The 10,225-nt window shown below is 54.3% G+C and overlaps 1 long non-coding RNA gene across 1 annotated transcript; it reads left to right on the top strand.

Annotated features, from left to right (window-relative positions):
* Positions 1–5,239: 5,239 nt before the first annotated feature.
* Positions 5,240–8,114, top strand: LOC142074768 (uncharacterized). Its single transcript, XR_012670702.1, has 4 exons — positions 5,240–6,614; positions 7,038–7,101; positions 7,486–7,659; positions 7,764–8,114. It is a non-coding gene; the product is annotated as an uncharacterized LOC142074768 (long non-coding RNA).
* The last annotated feature ends 2,111 nt before the right edge of the window (positions 8,115–10,225 follow it).

Below are 10,225 nucleotides of genomic sequence, written 5' to 3'. Positions count from 1 at the left end.
GCGTAGATGCCGATTACGGCGCGCCCTCGTCCTGCAGCCTCACGGGGTTATCTCCCGGCAGCGGTGCTGTAAGGAAGGGACGAGGCGTTTTCCGACACCAGCGAGAGCGTTTACTTCTCTGCGAAGGACGCGTTCAGAATCGCGTCAATTAGTCCTCACGCGGATTTTAAGCGTTCGAATCGCTCGAGCTTTTAAAGGCCGCGTTGTATTTCGAGCTGACCCGTTTGCCTGGCACCCTCCTTTAGCTCGACTGCTACCCTCTCCCTTGTCCTGACCGAATTCCTCTGCTGCCTTCGGTGCTGTTTTTTTTAACGTGCTGAAATAGATCCGTTGGGATTTTTGTTTTTCAGATGCCGTGCTGTAAGCGTCCCGTGGTGCTCAGGAGAGACCCCCGGCCCGGGTTTGCCTGCCGGTCGTTGGGCGTGCTGAGGGTAAGGGGCCGGCTGCCAGCCTGCGGGACGGGGGCTGAGGGGGGGCTGCAAGCGTTTGGGGGGGCCGCCCCTCCTTTATCTTTCTAGCAGAGCACCCCTTTTTGGCGGGGGTGCGTGCGTACATACGCCAACGGCATTATTAAAGTAACGAGCTGCCGGTTGGGGCCATTTCCCTCCTGTTGTGCCTTTTTGGGGGCTGAATAAAAAGGGGGGGTTGGGGGCCTGGAGGGGTGATGATGTCATTTGGGGCACCCCAACATCACCGGCGGGCTGATGATGCCGTGGAGGAGCAGGTGAGTGGGGAATGGGGGGTCATGGGGGGTCCCCCCCCCCACAAAGGGGGTCACAGCCCAAAAGTGCCTGATAATTCCTGGGGGGGTTCAAAAATTTTTAAAAACTCTAAATCTGTCTGTGAGGCCTCGAAATAGAGAAAAATCTCTCCTTGTTCTATATATTGAAAAATAATATTCCTTTATATGTATACAAGGATTTCAAAATAGGAACCTATATCTGCCCTATTATCTAAAGGATTTTAGAGCATAAAAAAATCCGGAAGACGTATATAGGGTTTTAAAATACAAAAAGAACTCCCGTCTATATAAATTAAAAAAGAAAGCACTTCCAAACGCAGAAGGGATGATATATTTTATGTATGAAGGAATTGAAAATAGAAAAAAGTCTGAATAGATACCGCTGTCTACACTTACTACGTGTTACATAGAGAGCCTAAATAGGCGTTATATGTAATCTAAGAGATGATCTATAAGTGCAAATAGATATCTAAGTCTAAAATCTAAGTCTATAAAGAGATAAGTGTAAATATACGTAAGTGTAAATAGAGAAGTCTATAAAGACATTGAAGTGTCAAAATATGTAAGTCGACAGATATCTAGTCTGAGCAGGTATTATATATAATGAGTGGGAAATCGGGGGGTATAAGTGAAACATAAATATATTCACTAAATATATAGAGAGAGAGGTATGTGTAAATACGTTAAGCGTAAACGTCTATGATAGATAAGGTTTTTAAAATGCAAAGAAACCCTGTTTATAGAAAGGATTTAAAAACTCTTCACCCCCCCCACCCCCCCGAACCACCTCTCTGTTGAAGATCCAAAAGCGCTTTCAAAAGCTGCCTCTTCCCTGTTCTCTTTTTCCGTCTTTTCCCATCCTGATTGGGGGCCGGTCCCCCCAACAGGGACTTTCCCCTGCAGGGCCGTGCACACAGAGCGGGACCTGCCGCCGTGGCCTAAAAACACCACAAAACCCCTAATTCGGGGCCTGCAAGGGGTTGGGAAAAAGAAAACCCGCATTTTTGGGGGAAAAATACCCAACTTGGAGCTCCCGGGAAAGCCAAATCCACCAGGATTTGGGCAGCCGGAAAGCAAAAAAACCCCCATTTTCATGCACAAAACGAAAAAGCAAAAATCACCAAGTTTTGTTGTGAAAAAGCGTTGAAAAACCTCCCAGTGGAATATTTTGGAAAAGGAAAAAACCCCAGCTTTGATATTATACAAAAGCAAAAAAACCCCCGATTTGGGGAAGCTTTGGGGTGAAACACCAGCCATTTGAGGGGCCCGGACCCCTGGGGTGCTGCCTGCCCCGCCAACCTGCCCGTTGCCCCCCGCCCAAACTCTGGCACCCCCCTCCCGCTCCCCCGCCCCCCACTCCCACCCCGCTCTCCCTCCTCCTGCGTTTTGGGTTTGTGCTGAGAACGGCGTCGGTGACGCGGGGCTGCGTGAGTTCCCGCTGCGCAGCGCTTGCACGGCGCCGGGGGCTGTGCTGCTCCTCGCCCCGCCCTGCCGGCGAGCGGGCTGGGGGTGCGCGAGGGCCTGGGAGGGGGCACCGCTGGGAGAGCTGACCCCGGCGGACCCAGGGGATGTTCCAGACCCTGTGACGTCAGGAAATAAAACTCGGGGGGGAGGTTGGCGGGGGGGCCGCTGCTGGGCTGCGGCTGGCTGGGCGGGCATCGGGCGGTTGGCGGCGAGCCGTTGTTTTCGTTTGTACCGCTTGTCTGTCTGGGGTTTTTCTCTCTGTTGTTTGGGGTTTTTTTTTTTTCCCCCCTTTTCCTTACGAGTGGAGTGTTTTCACTTTTGCCCTTCCAATTCTCTCCCCCCTCCCGCTGAGGGGGCAGCGAGGGAGCGGTTGTGTGGTGCTGAGTTGCGGGCTGGGATTCGACCACGGCACAAGGTGAGTGGCAAGCCCTGCCTGGCTAAACGCTTTAGGCTCCCCGCGTTATTCCTGCCATCTTGCGAGGCCCTCCTTGTTCTTTCCTGCTGCTTTCAAGTGCCTTGTGCTCCAGCAGCAGGCTGGGAAGGAGGGTTGTGGCAGGAGCGGCGGCTCCCTGTGACTCCTCCTCGGGCTGCGAGCTTCGCCCCGCGTGTGGGCTGCCGAGGATCGTGGGCTCTGCAGGGGCCACAGGCAGCCCGCAGAGCTTGAGGCCGAGCCGTTCCTTTCCCCCTGTGAGCATCTGGGGAGGGGGAGTGGGGGGGCTGCGGACCCCCGAGGGGGCCGAGGAGTGGGGCTGTGCATCCCGGGGGGGCCGGGGAGTGGGGCTGGGGGGGGCTGCGAGCCCTAGGGGGTCGGGGAGAGGGGCTGGAGGACTTCCGGACCATAGAGACCAGACCAGAGAGTATAGCTGGAGGACTCCCGGACCATAGAGATGGCGGACTCCCGGACCAGAGAGTACACCTGGAGGACTTCCGGACCATAGAGACGGAGGTCCAGATGCATAGAATGTACCCGGGGGACTTCCGCACCATAGAGGAAAATGTCCGGCCTAGAGAGTACAGCTGGAGGACTTCTGGACCATCGAGGCGGTCGTCCGGAGCGGAGAGTGCACGTGGGGAACTTGCGGACCATAGAGAGCAAAGTCCGGCCTAGAGAGTACCCCTGGAGGACTGCCGGACCATAGAGAGCAAAGTCCGGCCTAGAGAGTACCCCCTGGAGGACTGCCGGACCATAGAGAGCAAAGTCCGGCCTAGAGAGTACACCCTGGAGGACTGCCGGACCATAGAGAGCAAAGTCCGGCCTAGAGAGTACCCCTGGAGGACTGCCGGACCATAGAGAGCAAAGTCGGGCCTAGAGAGTACCCCTGGAGGACTGCCGGACCATAGAGAGCAAAGTCCGGCCTAGAGAGTACCCCTGGAGGACTGCCGGACCATAGAGAGCAAAGTCCGGCCTAGAGAGTACCCCTGGAGGACTGCCGGACCATAGAGAGCAAAGTCCGGCCTAGAGAGTACCCCCTGGAGGACTGCCGGACCATAGAGAGCAAAGTCCGGCCTAGAGAGTACCCCCTGGAGGACTGCCGGACCATAGAGAGCAAAGTCCGGCCTAGAGAGTATCCCGGAGGACTGCCGGACCATAGAGAGCAAAGTCCGGCCTAGAGAGTACCCCTGGAGGACTGCCGGACCATAGAGAGCAAAGTCCGGCCTAGAGAGTACACCTGGAGGACTCCCGGACCATAGAGACGGACGTCCAGACCAGAGAGTACACCTGGAGGACTCCCGGACCATCGAGATCAAGGTCCCCCAAGAGCTGGGGAGTGGGGCTGTGGGTCCTGGCGGGACTTGAGAGTGGGGCTCCCAGGGGGCTGGAAAATGGTGTGGTCGGGTGCTGTGAGCTCCGGGGGTCCTGGGGCTGGGAAGTGCTTGCAAACGCTGGGGAGGGGCTGCGAGCCGTGCGCATGCGCGGTGCCGGGGCGCTGTGCGCATGCGCGGTCCCGGGGCGCCGACTACAACTCCCGGCGTGCCTCGCGCGGGCGGGCCGGTGAAGCCGCGCGCTCATTGGTTGCGGACGGTATTTCAACGGGGCGCCGTGCGCATGCGCGGTCCCGGGGCGCCGTGCGCATGCGCGATCCTAGGGCGCCGACTACAACTCCCGGCGTGCCTCGCGCGGGCGGGCCGGCCGGTGGAGCCGCGCGTTCATTGGTTGCGGACGGTATTTCAACGGGGCGCCGTGCGCATGCGCGGTCCCGGGGCGCCGACTACAACTCCCGGCGTGCCTCGCGCGGGCGGGCCGGTGGAGCCGCGCGCTGATTGGTTGCGGACGGTATTTCAACGGGGCGCCGTGCGCATGCGCGGTCCCGGGGCGCCGACTACAACTCCTGGCGTGCCTCGCGCGGGCGGTCCGGTGGAGCCGCGCGCTCATTGGTTGCGGACGGTATTTCAACGGGGCGCCGTGCGCATGCGAGGTCCCGGGGCGCCGACTACAACTCCTGGCGTGCCTCGCGCGGGCGGGCCGGTGGAGCCGCGCGCTGATTGGTTGCGGACGGGGCGCCGTGCGCATGCGCGGTCCCGGGGCGCCGACTACAACTCCCGGCGTGCCTCGCGCGGGCGGGCCGGTGGAGCCGCGCGCTGATTGGTTGCGGACGGTATTTCAACGGGGCGCGCGGCGGGCTCTGCACCGAGGCGGCGGCGCAGCGTGAGTGTGAGGAGCCGCGGGCCCGGGGAGCCGGGCTGTGGCGGGGGGGGGCGGTTCTGCAGGCTCCGGGGACAGGGGCTGGGGGGGCTCCAGGCGGGGGAGGGCCTGTGAGCATCTGGGGAGTGGGGAGTTGGGGGGGGGGGGCTGCGTGCCCTAGGGGGGCCGCGCAGTGGGCCGGGCCGGGGCGGGGGGCCGGCGGGCGGGAGGGGGGGGGCGCTTTGTGCAAACAGATCCTCCCTGCGAGTCCCCACTGTCGCCCCGTGGGGCCGGGGACCCCCCAGCCCTCCCTGCAGGCAGACTGGGGGCTTCGCGGGCCGAGTCGAGGGAGGAGCTGCTGGAGAGAGGGCTTAGAAACGGCCTTCTGCCCCCGAAACTGCTGGAGCGTTTGAAAGGGAGGGACAGGTCCACCCCAGGGCTGTTCCAGGAGCAAAAGCTGGTCCCAGCCAGCTCGCCTCTGCTCCCCCGGCACCGGGATCGGACCTTTCAGCCCCGTTCCCGAGGGCTGAAGTGAGGTGGGGGTCCCCCGGCTCTCCCCGGGGGGCAGGCGGCAGCACGAGGCGGCGGTGTCTCCCCGGTACCCGGCAAAGGGGAGCGAAACCGGCCGGCTGGAGCTCCGGGGGTGCACAGCCCGGCCCCGCACGGCAGAATCCTTCCCTGGGTTTTCACCGTTGGCTGGGTGTGACAAACAGGTTCATTTTGTGCCTCCTCTTTTCCCAGCGTCACCTTCTGCGTCACGTGAAGAAAATCCTGCGCGGTTGACGCCGCTTGCTGCTCAGGTAACGGCACGTGCGGGGCCGGGGGAGCGGGGAGAAACATTGGCGCGTTCAAGGACGCTGCAGGTGCTCCGCGTCAAACCCAGGGAAAAGGCAAATTTGTGCCGGTGCAGAAAAGCTGATGAACGGTTGCCGTTAACAGAGCGCGCGTGCCTCGTTCCCGAATCGGTCCCTGGGTAGTTACGAGCGTTTTCCTTTCAGGGAAAAGAATGAGCTTTCGCCTACGATAAATTAAGAGCTGCCTGTGACCTTCTTTAGGGTCAAGTGTTTCTCTTCTGTTTGTTCGTACTGATTTTACGGGCAGGTTGGAAATAGCCTTTTATTTTTACACGCGTAATTGTAATTTGTAGTACTACGTGGTGTCAGGAGAGTGAATTTTGGAGCACCCAGGTACTACTAGAAACGTAATGAACGAGACACGATGGAAACTGATACTTCAACTGGATTTTTACTTGATTTTTTTTTTCATTAGAGTGTTGATGGCATGTTGTCCTGTGGCTCCATCCCCATTCTGTTCAGTGGAGTCTTCAATCTAGGACTTTGAAGGAAAAAAGTTGGTCCTTCCAAAAAAGGGCTAGTCATTCATGGGATCGAGGCATAGACTTGGCGAGCCGCTTAAGTACGTGATCGGAATTAAAGCCAAATGCCGCTTCGCGTTGCTGCTGTTGGTCTTCGCTTTCATTAGTTTTCCCGCTGCTCCGTCATGGTTGGGAGCTCTGAATCATCCTTTTTTTCACTCCCTAACGCATTTTTCTCCCCAAGGAGAGGCTACGTTTAAAAGCTACTTAGTTTCCTCACAAATGCATTGGTCAGTAAAATGGAGTTAGGATGCTTGGAACCACACAAATGACACCAGTCTTACAGATCTGGACTATTTCTGAACACGTGTTCATCGCGTGCAGATGTCATCGGGATACGGATCATCTGCACTTCGTGCTCTGACGAGACGATCAGCTGAGACAGGGACGAGCTCCAAAAGAAAAGAAAGGTACAACGTCAAAGTTTTGTTTTGTTGTTGGGTTTTGCGGGGTTTTTTTGTGTTTGTGTGTTTTGGGGTTTTTTTTGTTTGTTTTTTGTTTGTTTGGTTGGTTGGTTGTTTGTTTGTTTGTTTTTCCTTAAGAGTGCGACGTTGACTGGTGGCAGCCTGCAGAGCTCTCTTGCTGCCTGACCTCTCTTTTCCTTCTCTGTCACTCCTCTTTCTAGGCAAGTGAGTTCTCGCGAAACTAAAGCTGCCAATGAGCCAAAAAAAAGGCACGGTTGTCTGAAACGTGCAGAAGCTCTAGTGGCCTGTCTCAACAACCGCACCAAAGACGATGCCAAATACTTTCTCCTCCACTCAGTTGTTCTCTTCGCGGCAAAGGAAGCTTTGTGCTAAACGTTGTTTGTTTTTTTTTCCCTTTCCTCTCAGCAGAACGTCAACTGCCGTGAAAGTACGAGACAGGTGGAAAGGATCCCTAGTGGTCTGCAAGTACGAGGTAGGCCTGTGACATGTGTCTGCGTTTTTCCTAAGGTGCTCGTAGCACGGACTTTACAGTTAACACGAGGAACGTGGCAGCTCTCCTTCTATATGATTTTTTAACGTGAAATATTTTAACGCAAATACTAAAAATAAAGGAGGTCTGTTCTGGAGCGTGGTACGCCTCTGCAAAGCTTGCTTCCCTCCGTCTGTTTTCTCTTCCTGCAAGCACGCTCTTCTGTTTCTGTGCGCTTGCTAGGAAAGGGTGCTGTGAAAATAATGTTGGACTAGAAGAGGAAAGGAACCGTTTGTAAGAGCTGGGATGTTCGGGAGAAACAGGCTTTGTTTTCACGATAAAAGCTGTATGCTTTTTCAGTCAGTCGGTGTTTAAAATGCCTTACAGGAGCACTCGAACACCTTACTGAGATGCTAGCATCTGTGCTAAAAGCAATCAAGGTCAAAGAAGCGGCGTGGACAACACGGGACAAATCGGCGTCGCTTCGGTGCGCTTTCCAGGCTTTCCCGAGAAGCGGTAGCAGCCTCGTAACTAGCGACAGAGAGTCCTGATGTGGTTTTGGTGAGTTACTGCTTCTATCGCGTCCTTTTTCCTAACCTGCAGCGCGTAATTTTGACTTTGGTTGGAAAGAGATTTTCCAGAATGGAAATCTTTCTCGTTCAAAGGAGTCGCCTTTTACGAACTTCCCATCAGAATGGATCTTCAGAGATGACGTGCTCGGCAGTAGAAGTCATCCGCAAGGAGACTTTTCGCGCTCTCTCTGGAAAAAAAAAAAAAAAGGGGTAGGTCGATTTCCTTGCACAGACCCAAGCGCAGCACGTCTTCCGATAGTCGACGTACGGCTGATCTTTGGTTCTCGGGTGTAACGGTCGAGAGATCGTAAAGACGCGTTCCTCCGCACGCTCGGGTACGGCCGACAGCGTTAGCAAACCTGCCGGTCCTTTTTGGTAGCCTGATGTATTGCAGCACCGGGGATTTGATATTCCCCACCGCCTGCCCCCACCCCACCCCCCCCCAAAAAAAAAGTAAAACCGTATGGGAGATCTCTTATCTCACTGATTTTTCTATCGTAAACGAAATTTTAAAAAGAAAGTGAAAATTGTATAACTTCCAAACTGACTTGCGTTGTTTAAACTGCAACTGCCAAAGAGCTGTAGCGTATAATTTATTAGGTGTGCTTAAGCAGTTAGGTAGTTGCTCTAAACGTTTAAAAAGAGAGGCAACTGATCGGGTTTTTTTCCCGATCTTTTGGCAGAGCGCTCTGAAGTCCTTTATTTCTGCCTCGCTTTCAGTGGCGCGTTTCCCCGGCAGTTGGGTAGCATCGGTCTCGGCGCAGCTGGCCAGGCGTCCCTCCTAGTCATGTGACGCACGCAAAACCCCTAGTCAAACGATAGCTGTGTAGTTTGGAGGTAGATAATTTAACGGTATGAATTCACAGCTACGCAATTTCAATTAACGCAAAAGGAAAATCAAATATTTTTATAGTATAAGCCTTCTCGTCGTACGTCTGTAAGCGTACGCACGCCTTTTTAGCATAAAATGAATTGCTGAGATTTGTTCTTTCTTTTTCATTTTACTCTTCAAAGTTTTACGCTTCGCTTTCAGCTTTATCGGCCAAGCGAGCGAGATGCGCAGCAGCAGCAGCAGCAGCAGCGCCAGGGCTGGAGCTGTGGCGGCGGATCCGTGAGCGTAGATGCCGATTACGGCGCGCCCTCGTCCTGCAGCCTCACGGGGTTATCTCCCGGCAGCGGTGCTGTAAGGAAGGGACGAGGCGTTTTCCGACACCAGCGAGAGCGTTTACTTCTCTGCGAAGGACGCGTTCAGAATCGCGTCAATTAGTCCTCACGCGGATTTTAAGCGTTCGAATCGCTCGAGCTTTTAAAGGCCGCGTTGTATTTCGAGCTGACCCGTTTGCCTGGCACCCTCCTTTAGCTCGACTGCTACCCTCTCCCTTGTCCTGACCGAATTCCTCTGCTGCCTTCGGTGCTGTTTTTTTTAACGTGCTGAAATAGATCCGTTGGGATTTTTGTTTTTCAGATGCCGTGCTGTAAGCGTCCCGTGGTGCTCAGGAGAGACCCCCGGCCCGGGTTTGCCTGCCGGTCGTTGGGCGTGCTGAGGGTAAGGGGCCGGCTGCCAGCCTGCGGGACGGGGGCTGAGGGGGGGCTGCAAGCGTTTGGGGGGGCCGCCCCTCCTTTATCTTTCTAGCAGAGCACCCCTTTTTGGCGGGGGTGCGTGCGTACATACGCCAACGGCATTATTAAAGTAACGAGCTGCCGGTTGGGGCCATTTCCCTCCTGTTGTGCCTTTTTGGGGGCTGAATAAAAAGGGGGGGTTGGGGGCCTGGAGGGGTGATGATGTCATTTGGGGCACCCCAACATCACCGGCGGGCTGATGATGCCGTGGAGGAGCAGGTGAGTGGGGAATGGGGGGTCATGGGGGGTCCCCCCCCCCCACAAAGGGGGTCACAGCCCAAAAGTGCCTGATAATTCCTGGGGGGGTTCAAAAATTTTTAAAAACTCTAAATCTGTCTGTGAGGCCTCGAAATAGAGAAAAATCTCTCCTTGTTCTATATATTGAAAAATAATATTCCTTTATATGTATACAAGGATTTCAAAATAGGAACCTATATCTGCCCTATTATCTAAAGGATTTTAGAGCATAAAAAAATCCGGAAGACGTATATAGGGTTTTAAAATACAAAAAGAACTCCCGTCTATATAAATTAAAAAAGAAAGCACTTCCAAACGCAGAAGGGATGATATATTTTATGTATGAAGGAATTGAAAATAGAAAAAAGTCTGAATAGATACCGCTGTCTACACTTACTACGTGTTACATAGAGAGCCTAAATAGGCGTTATATGTAATCTAAGAGATGATCTATAAGTGCAAATAGATATCTAAGTCTAAAATCTAAGTCTATAAAGAGATAAGTGTAAATATACGTAAGTGTAAATAGAGAAGTCTATAAAGACATTGAAGTGTCAAAATATGTAAGTCGACAGATATCTAGTCTGAGCAGGTATTATATATAATGAGTGGGAAATCGGGGGGTATAAGTGAAACATAAATATATTCACTAAATATATAGAGAGAGAGGTATGTGTAAATACGTTAAGCGTAAACGT

Source organism: Calonectris borealis, chromosome W, assembly GCF_964195595.1.
Source record: "Calonectris borealis chromosome W, bCalBor7.hap1.2, whole genome shotgun sequence".
Classification (NCBI taxonomy): Eukaryota; Metazoa; Chordata; class Aves; order Procellariiformes; family Procellariidae; genus Calonectris; species Calonectris borealis.
This window is presented reverse-complemented; position numbering and strand designations above follow the sequence as displayed.